Raw genomic sequence first — 11,137 nt, 5'->3', positions numbered from 1 at the left:
GAAGTAAACCCTGCACTGGATTCTTTGTTGTCCCTTGGTAACCATACTTGTGTGGCGCCTTGACAGTATCCCTGGGTGGCTAGTATGTCTTTCCTCACCCACCTCTTTTGAATTCTTGATGGTGTTCAGGCTCATCTGTGTTGCTACTTCCTCTCGATGGTTTTGTTCTCTTGGCCTTTTCTTCTATCCCTATTGTGCTGCCTTGACACCCGTGAGCTATTGACATTATCATCATAGCCTTGGGATTTGAGTTGGGACTTGGGAATCGACTGTTTCCTTACTGGATATAGATAGTGCCCTTGCGGCGGTCCTCTTGAGTGGTGAGGTTTGTTGGAGGTCAATGCCTTTTCCATGGATTCTCCTAATTTTCTTATTACTGGCATTTCCATGTTGCATTCAATTGCTTGTTTTTCTTTATTCAAGGGACTCCATAATGGAATGTTCAAGAGTTCATTGCCTTGATTGAGTTGCACTTTCCTTTCCTCCCATTGATGTTACTATTGGTGGCGCAAATCTAGAACCTTCCTAGTATCATCTCCTCTTCCATTGTACTTGTGCGCAGGCATAACAAACACCTTCCTAGTATCATCTCCTCTTCCATTGTACTTGTGCAAGCATAACAAACACCTTCCTAGTATCATCTCCTCTTCCATTGTACTTGCAGGCATAACAAACACCTTCCCAACCAAGGTATTATTTCTAATGGAGATGTTAACATTTAAAAACCCCATGGTTTGCATAATGGAGAGATGCACACTACAAACCTAGGCGTTAGTTGCCTATAGGTGTGGTTTGTCTACTAGCGCTACCCAAGTTTCATAGGAAATCAAGTTCTGACTTGACCCCATATTAATCAATGCAATACTTTTTACTTGACTACCCATTTCAGAGACATGTACACTTAGGCGTGCACATTCAATATCTAGGTCATCATCTTCGAGCAATGTAAGCAAAGCCATGTTTACATGTAGAGAGTTCTTTTCTGACGTCTCTGTTTCGTTTTGGTTTCCCTGTCTTTGGCTTCCACTTGAGCTTGTCTGATTTTCTCTTTTTCTAACTGTTTTTTTTTGTTTCAAGAGATGCTCTTGTGTGAGCATTTCTTGGGTCAGTGGTTTGTAATACTTTTTCAGCTTGCTTCCCCTTCATTTCTACCCCATCGATAGTCTTGATTCTTATATGGACCCTTGCGGGTGATCTCAGACACTCTGAATAGGCCTAACCCTCCATTTTTACCCCATCGATAGTCTCGATTCTTATGGACCCTTTGCGGGGTGATCTCGAACACTCTGAATGGGCCTAACCCTTGGTATTTCAATTTCTTTTTTCTGGTGCTTCCAACACCATGTATGAGGACAAGGTCCCCTTTTTCAAGTTCCTTGTATTTTAGGTTATGGTCTAACCAATGCTTCATTTGGAGTTTCTCGACCATAAGCCCATGCAAAGAAATTAGCCGTGTTTTATCAAGTTTCTCCACGTCAATCAACCTCTTAGGTAATGCATTCTCATGAGCCTTTCTTGTACTGCAATACATAGTCTTGGAACTAAGAACTCCATAGGTATTATCGCATCAATTCCATAAGTTAGATGGAAGGGACTATATCCCATAGCTACCTTATACAAAGTATGATAGGCCCATAATGTTGTAGTCAACTTGTGCTCCCAATATGTTCAACTAGCCTCTAAGGTCTTGGTCAGGATGGTATATAGAATCTTATGGTGCTCTCAGCTTGGCCATTTTCCTATGGATAGTAAGGTGATGATTTATGATGTACTAAAAGTAATCCCGTGAGTAAATGTTCAATCACCTCATTCACGCAATGCGAATCCTCATCATCACTAGCTAATTCTAGCAGACAGCCAAATTTGGATATGATTTACTCATATAAGAATCTAGCTGAGTTCGAGCATTAGCTTTTTTAGAGGCTCTCGCCTTTGCCACTTGGTGAAATAATATGTGGCCATGATCACATATCAAGCTTGTGATGGATGCGTCGCTAGAATAATGGGTCCAACAAAATCAATGCCTCATTTCTCAAAAGGTTGTCTCACTATTACAGGGGTAGGTAGCATCATGTCTTTTTGTTGTGGAATGGCAAATCGTTGACATCCTTCACATCTCTTTACAAACTCTATGGCTTCTCCGAACAATGTAGGCCACCATAGTCTTGCTTGAAGAACATTGCGAGCTGTAACTTCTCTAGCAAAATGTCCTTCGGCTATTCCCGAGTGTGCTTCTTGTGTCATTGGTGTTGTCCTCAGATCCATCCTGAATTACAACCAAGGTGTCACCCTTGCTCGTGACCTTTTTCGCTTGTCTCTTTCTCCCAGCCTTAGAAGTTGTAATACCTTCTGGGTTTTTCCCTTCATCCACTTGTTTTGCTTGTGCGTGTGTCAAGGCATTTAGTGGTGTGATATTTCCAAGCTGCACACTTATAGTCCTAATGGTAGCATGGTTAGATGTAGAAGCATTACAATTGGTGCAATAAGGGCAGTCCTTGATCAGATGATCAACACCACACTTGACACAGGAAAGAGTTGGCATGGTGTTGGTCTGTGCTGCTATCGGTTGAGGTTGACCAGCATTAGCTATATTTTTCAGAGGACACTCCGCTACTTGATGAGGTCCATTACAATGGAAACACTATATGGGTCCCCTTCCCATAGGTGAGTTTGTCTTTTCCCTTCCACTATACCGTGGTCTGAAACACTCGTACTAGCATGTTATTTTGTAGGACATAATCCTTTGGTGTGATTTCAGGTGGTTCCTCGTAGTAGGCATCATTCACTTCTACTTCGCGCATAGCTTCCCTATCTTCCAAGGGTTCTTCAATCAACACCTGGTTGATCTTGGCCTCCTGTGGTGGCTGTGGTGGTAGAACAGGTAGTCGTAAATGATGTCATATCCTACATCCTCAACATTCCTCTTGGTAAATAGGGTGCGTTCGGCTGCCTTGCAGCCACATTGGGTTGCATTGGTGGTGCTGGTAAAGCTAATGGCACCCTGGGTGGTGCTGGCAATTGTGCTAATGGTTGGATCCTTGGATATTTGCACATGACAGTATCATGGTTCCCTAGTCTTTAACAATGCCTAGTCTTTAACAATGAGCACAATAGAGCAAGTGTCTTGGTCTTAGGTGAGGACATTCAGTGCTCGTATGATTTTGTCTATAAATTGAGAACCAAATTAACTCTCTCCGAGGATAGAGATGGGCATTCCTTGATGCTTCCCTCCCATCCCTGGTTTTTAGCTTCTCCAAGATGGAAATACTAAGTTCTTCAATTGTCATATTGCCAACTTGCTTATTTTTAGGTCCCGCATGTTGATGACTAGAGACTCGTGATGTTGCTACCACCGAAGTTGCTTTGGCATCTTCTGGTTGCGGCAACTCAAGCATGTCATCTTCATACTTGATAGCCAACTTACAACAAGTATCCAGAGTAGTCAGTCTGTCTAACACCAAATAATCATGCATATTGTGATCGCGTACTCCTCTTTGGAAACAGGGCAATAACTGATCATTAGTTAGCCTTTTCCTCAATATGCATCTTGAGTTTAGGTGTGTGAGTCGAGAAACATAATCCCTCATGGATTCATTTTCTTTCTGCTTGATGTTATGGAGTTGAGCCACGGGACTCCATCTTCGAGGAGCAAAGCTTGGTATGAACACATTCTTAAGCCGAGTGAAATTGACTTTGTCCTCATGCTTTAAGTTTTGATACCACTAGTGGGCCTTCCCGTCTAGAATTAGAGAAAAGGCATGTGTCAGGGTCACATCGTTCATCGCCCCACAGGTTTCACATGTTGACTCAAAGATCTCTAGGTGTTAGATTGGGTCCCCATCTCCTAAGAACTTTTACATGAGTTTCAAAATGATGTGCGGTTTCATTGGAGACAGTTTGGATTCAAGGCCAGTGCCTAGTTCCCTAACCATGCCTCTGCCCATTTTTGTGGCCATATTCAACAAATCTGCCCTTGTGGCCGTATTTAGATCTACGTGGGGATCCACGATTGGCCTCTGAGAAGCAATCCCCCCTACCTAGACCTCGTCCTCTGCCTACATAGGTCCTTCTATTCAATCTCGGTCTACAGTTGGGTCCAGGCAACTTCTCATCACCTAGCTCTTCATCAGCAGCCTCAGCCCCGCCTTTGTTGAATCAAGAGTTCCATGCTATGCAAGAGTGTGGGATTATTGATCATCTCATTTATCTCCTCCCTTGTGTAGAGCCAATCCTCTTCTCCTGCAGATGCCCTAGGTTGATCATCCTCTTCTTCTTGTATTTTGAGGTCTTCCTCAACCTTGGGTTCCTCATTTATGGATTCTAGGGCTAGTATCCCTCCTTCTGCCAATCCCACCCACATGTTATCCATGGCATCTCTAGATGTTTCTATTTCCTTACCACGTGGCCATAAGCAAATTATCAATTTCCCTCTATTCTGCCACCATTCTATGCGTATTGATCTCGAGCCTTTTTAAGCTCAAAAGCCGCAATTGATGCTCTACTTCAGCCATCTTAATGTCAACCTCCAATTCTTGAGATGTGAGGAAGAATATTTGACCCGTCTTGACAACATTTTCCTTGTCTCACCTAACCCTAGGAGTAATTCCACTAAGTCTCAAGGTGTTAGTGCTCCTGGGGTCAAATGGTAGGGCTGTAGGTGTTGTTAAGTCCAGTTTTGGACCATGCCCCATGCTCGTTGATGGACCCTTGTCTGCAGATTGAGTTTCATCTTTTGTGCACATGATACACGTGATCACTCGGTTGCATCTTCACTCCCAACTTCTGCAAAAATTTGGCATTAAGGAAGTTGTGAGTGCTACCAAGGTCAAAAAAGGATATGCATAGTCTTGCCTGACACACGAACTCCTACATATATATCAAGTCGTTAAGACTGAAAACTGCCATGTAGAAAACACATTCCATGCAAGAACTCTAACCTAAACAATAATATCCACGGAAGAAACTTGAGGGTTACCTATGCCTTTGGTCAAATGAGCTACCTTAGTCTTTGCCTTCGAACAACTCGCATTCATATGGCCCTCTAATCGCAAAAGAATGCCCTCCCTAATGTTCTAGAGGATCTGCTGATGCTTTTGATCGTGTCCCCATGGTAAAGGGAGAAAAGGTCTGCTACTACAATATACTTATGTGATCGATTTTGAAAAATTATAAAAGCCCGAGAAAAAATATATATTTCATACGAAACTAGAGAAAAGCAAGCAAACAAGGTGACCCACTTGTACTCCATGCACGAGAGATGAAGATCCGGCAGTAATTCCTTGTAGCCTTCCCTTTTATGCTTTAAAACTCATCCCAAGTGCTTTTTTCCTTAAAAAAAAATCGACATTTTTTAAAGTGTGCACTAAAAACTACCACCCCCAGGGCTTTAATAAAAACAACCCATAGCAGCAGATGGGCAGTGCATACATAGAGAAAGAAAGCAAGAAGTGGTGCACGTAATAGCCATGTACACCACTAACCAGCCCTAAATTGCAGTGCTAACAAGCTAGAGGAAAAGCTAGGGTTTCAGTCTAAAAAACAAGGGTTTTCTTGGGACAATTCCACCCACATGCATGCCTACGAATCTCCCCTTCTCTCGCTTCTTAGAATCCTACCAGCAAAACCTAAAAAAGCACCAACTTCTTGCAAATTCAAAATGCAGATATGGTGACCGAGAGATACATGTGTTAGGCAACCTTGATAAAACAGGACGACACACAAACTTTGCTTTTTTTCGCCTCCCCAATTAGGCTTGGTCTGATACCAACTATGAGGGATCACCTAATTCACAAGCATAAACAAGATTAGAGAAACCAAATAAAAGGGGTGCACGCAAGCTCACCACCCACCAACCATGTTTGCATTCACGAACCTCCCTTGAGCCACGGGCTAAGGTTCCACTCCCATGAGTCTATATGCCAGTAAGCCCAGGCGTCCCGTACCACCAGTGCCCGCCCACAAGGGCCCTCGACAAGGCTACTCATCATGATCTGCCATGTCCACAGCAAGATTAAGCCTCTTGGTCCAAGATGAATCAATAATAACCCAAGATGAATCAATAATAACCCAAGAGTCGCTTATATAGTGGTTATTGTTTGCTGAAATAACAGTCCAATCATAAATATTCAATAACCTTGGATTAATTAAATCTGAACCCTAGCCCTAGCCACCTAAATCTTGCTTTTCCTAATCCCAAGGCTTCCCTAACTCTATTGGATTAGTCCCTAACTCAAGGGTTAGTGCTAGGTACATAAAAATAGCAATAAGACATGCCTATGATGGGGTTGGTGAGCGATTGTGGAGTGCAATAATACTTAATGCTCTAGTAATTGGAAAGGACAATAATTTTCCTTGGAATGTGAGGTTAGTGCAGATTTTATGAGAAGAAAATATTTCCAAGACATAGGTAGACATGACCTTAGAAGTCTTCAAGGCGATTTTAATCGCTTGTTAGATGCAACTACCACTAAGCTCAAGTCGCGGCCCAAGCGAAGCTCACATTATGTCTTGTTCGACTTGTTGTCCCATTTAGCTCGTGTCACGTTTGGCTAGATTCACGTATGGTAGGCTCACTTCTGGTTTTGCACGTCTTTCTAGGCTTACAACATAGCTCCTAGACTGTTGGGCTCAAGACATGTCTACCTAGGTTCATGTCTGGTTCCGTAGGACTGGAAATCATGTTCCTAACTTGAGGGTTGTTTGGACTTGGTTTTTGTGGCTTCTTGAAATTGTACAGAGATGGTTATTGTTCCAAATTGTGGTAGACCTAAGTCTAGATAGCCCTTGGTTAAATTATTGAATCATATGGTTAATTTCGAAGATATAAATTAATTCCAAAGAAACGACCATGTTTGCCTAATTCTAAAATTGATTTGAATACAACCTACTAGTGTTCACACTGGGCCCATAACTTAAAAAAGGTCCAGATACACTCTTTCTAGCCTTAGGCATGAGTACATACACAAAGTCTGTGACTCCCTTATTTGGCATTAAGTACATGGTAAGGCTACTTCATGGGTTCCAACACCGTCTTACAAAGAATGGGTTTGCAACACATGCAGGTAAGATGGTGAATCACCTTACGAGATGGGCGAGTGAAGTCATGTTAATCAGAGTAGTTAACACCACGACCTAAGCTCAACGTACTATGCAATAAATGCATTCAACCACACAGAGAAGTGGGTATTTGTCCCTTCCCCACACACGCACATTTTCTCCATGCATCTCTCTCTCTCTCTCTCTCTCTCTCTCTCTCTCTCTCTCTCACACACACACACACACACACACAGGTCCTTGAAGAGAAACTCTCTCGTTGAATTAGGAAAATATTATCTTTCATCAATTGATAGCTAGATATCCGATATATTCTTGTGCCAATCCAATAACAGAGGCAAGGTAAACTTTCATTTTCTCAAAAACTATGCAACTGCCAAAAAGCAGATTGGATTCACACAATCTATAAGAGCTTGAACCATAGATGATTTTTCAAGAGTCAGCCACAATTCAAATGACCTGACAATTGTTTCTGCAAGTCACATTACATTAAAAAGTCACACTGACCTTTTTAACTATTGCAGTGAAATATTGCCAAGCATAAATCTGCCTCCATTTAATCCATTTAATCGAAGTTGACATACCTTTATTGCAGTGAGATCAACTTGACAACAGCACAGTCATGAACAAGATATCCTGGAGTTAGGCATTTCTGCATTTACACATACATGAAAGCACACACACATGCGCACGCGCACGCACCCGCACAGAGAGAGAGAGAGAGAGAGAGAGAGAGAGAGAGAGAGAGATCACCAAGCTTTCCAAGTAAGAAACAACATAGACAGCACTATACATTCAATAGACTAAAGCTATGTTCACAAAGAGGTAAGCCCTTCAGATCTGCATAGATAACTTCCACACTAAATCAAGAGAGAGAGAGATCACCAAGCTTTCCAAGTAAGAAACAACATAGACAGCACTATACATTCAATAGACTAAAGCTATGTTCACAAGAGGTAAGCCCTTCAGATCTGCATAGATAACTTCCACACTAAATCAAGAGAACAGTCAGTCTATTGGAGTAGCCCACTCTGTCCTGATCTCTTGGTTGGACAAGAAGACTCATAGCACTCTGTCTTGCACACACCCCCAAAACTACCTCTAGACCAATATGCACAGTCAAAGTACAAATACTACCACTGGACTTACAAACAGATAAAACTCATAAACCTTGCTTGTATTATTGAGGTTGGACACCCTCACTACCAGGCCCTGTTGGTTTCCTGTCAATGGATCCTTGAGGAGGGGTCCTCGCCCTGCTCTCACTGGCTCCCTGAGCTGGAGAACTCCTGTTCTGACTGTCACTAGAGCCTTGTGACGGTGGAGTCCAAGGCCTACTGGTACTAGCTCCTTGAGGAGAATACCCTCTGCTGCGAGGCCCTGAACGACCCATATTCCTGTTCCTGGGTGACCTGCTAGCCGCCGGTCCATTGTCAGAATTCTCTCCTTCATTCTTCTTGAAGACAAATAGAGGCTTGTAGGGTCCGAAGTACTTGTCAATGGCAGCACAGGCAGCATTCTCAGGAAGGGAATCAAGATACTCATCAATTTTAGGGTCCCTGGGAGGAAATCCAGGCCAGGGCCCCAAATACTTCTCAATAACTGCACAGGCCGCGCTCTCTGCTACCAAATCCTTTCCTGACTTCTTTTCTGTAGTGTTGGGGTATCTTCTAGGAGGGGGCGGAGGGGGCGGAGAATTGCTATCCCGTTTCTCAAGTTTCAAAGTGGAAGGTCCCAAGTACTTGTCGATAGCGGCTGCAGCTGCACTGGGTTCTCTGTCAGCTGGAGACTTTTCAGTATTACCAGGCAAATCATTAGTCCCAGCACCATGGCTGTTAGGTGCTCTGGCATTGCTAACTTCCTCTGCAGTATTGAAGTTCACTGGTCTGGGATTACCCTGGGTATAGTTGTAATTTCCTCCTGGCGGACTTCTTGACTGTCTAGAGGGAGGCACACCAGTAGCCACATTCCTGCTAGCATTATCAGCTCGGGGTCCATAAGAATCATTAAATCTAGAATACTGCTCTGGCCTATTGTTGTTTGCAGAATATTGGGGCTGTGGCAGCGGCGGATGTGCAGGACTGGGAGAAGCCCCGCCCCCTTGTGGAGGCCTGTAGATATTGCCAGGCCTTTGCTGAGAATAGCTTGGGTTAGAAGGGGACCCGGCACTCTCAACAGGACGGGTTTCCTGAAGAGGCCTGTATGATCCCTGGACTGGCCCACTGGATGTAGAGTAGGCCCTTGGAGGGGGAGCTTGTGACCTGTTGAAACCACCTTCCATTGGCCTATTGGTGGAAGATGGGGCCCTATATGTCGATGCTGTCCTGGGGACTGGTCTGTTAGCATCCGGAGAAGCGTGGAATGTGTTGTTTGGTGCATGCCTGGGGCTCTGGACAGGATTGAACTCCTCCACAGGACTGCTATCGAAAGAGTACACATCGCCCGGTCCGTAGCCATTGCTAGGGTTCGTTCCTGGACTGCTGGTGTCCCCTTGAATGCCAGCTACACCCAAAGAATCAGGCTTCTGATTGATTGAATCCATGCGAGAGGAGAATGACCCTATCTCCATCTCCTCGCCACCATAATGGCCCTCGACGGGGCCTCCATATCCCTCCGGCAGAGCACGAGGCAGCCCATAACCACTGTATGCGTACATATCCACATCCGATTCATGGACAAACCCTCCATTTCCCCTCAAAACCCTACTTTTCGGGTGCTGTGTGTTATGAACATTTCGAAACAAGTGACAGCAAGAGCCTACCTTTGAGCTCGCTTCAACGGTTGCGAAGATAGCTCTGTCGCCGGCTCCCCCGGCGCCATTCGTCGGGACTGAGAGCTCCCCGAAGCTCTTCGAGAGGCGACGGCTGCCAGTGCAGGAGAGTCGTGAGAGATGGATCCGGCGATCAGCGCGGCTGCGCCCTGAGAAGTCGAGGAGAAGAGGGCAGGATGGTAGGGGCTTGGTTTGCAGGGTGGACGCCATTGCCAATAGCTTCGACGAGTCAGACCTTTCTCCCACCACAAATATCTATATCCGAAATTCCAAAACCTAGTTGCCTAAACCCCGGCTAGTTTCTCATTTGTTGTCCTAACGCGTTGCTGCCCTATGTAAAAGACATTAAGAAGCAAAACATAAGAATGGAAGCAGGAATACAAAGGGTCAAATCAGGAATGGAAACCGAAATAGAAAGTGTCAAATCGATTGGAAACCGAAATAGAAAGCATCAAATCGATTGAAATTTTTCTCCTTATTTTTTAGAAATCCAGGATTTCTTTTTTCTCTCCTCTCCTTATGCCTTGGTTGTCCATGGTTAATATGTAATAAATAAATCAAATAATAAGCAAGGAGTACTCCCCTACAAGGTGCCTTGGCACTTTGTGTGTTCTTTGCACTGAAAAGTTGGCCGTGCACTCGTTGCATTGAAAAGGTGATGACTTGCACTAAAAAGGTGATGCCGTGGCACTCTGCGCTCTCTACAGTAGTGAGCACTCCCAGAGTCTCAGCACATCATCACCGTCGTGAGAGGGAGATCAATATAGAGATCGAGTAGGGAAAGCATCATCATTCCGATAGGTGCACTTACATTGCAAACTTCAAATGCATACTTTCAAACCTTTACATGCTTCTCTCGGTCGAAGTCGGACCATTGTATGTTGCACGTTCTGCACTTCTGCACGATCTGCATCACAGGTGCCTTTCTACATTTCTTTTTTAGCTTCTTTCTACTTTCTATTTGCACGGTCTACCGTAGAGGTATAACACATTATTTCTCATTTAAAAACGTGTGTCCATAAATTTTTATTAAAAAAAATAAGTGTGTATAGTATGTGTGTGTAAGAGACTATGTGAATAGTATGTGTGTGTATAGTATGTGTGTGTAAGAGACTATGTGAATATGTGTATAGTATGTGTATGTGAATATGTGTATGGAGTGTGTGCATGTGTGTGTGTGTGTGTGTGTGTGTGTGTGTGTGTGTGTGTGTGTGTGTTTATTTTTTATTTTAAAAAGTATAGTTCATATTATTTTTTTATTTAAAAGTGCATATAAGAGCGTATATAGTCAATATATCTAAAAAGCTTGGTCAT

This window comes from Cibotium barometz, chromosome 24 (assembly GCF_041138505.1).
Source record: "Cibotium barometz isolate CiBa-2024 chromosome 24, ASM4113850v1, whole genome shotgun sequence".
NCBI lineage: Eukaryota > Viridiplantae > Streptophyta > Polypodiopsida > Cyatheales > Cibotiaceae > Cibotium > Cibotium barometz.
This window is presented reverse-complemented; position numbering follows the sequence as displayed.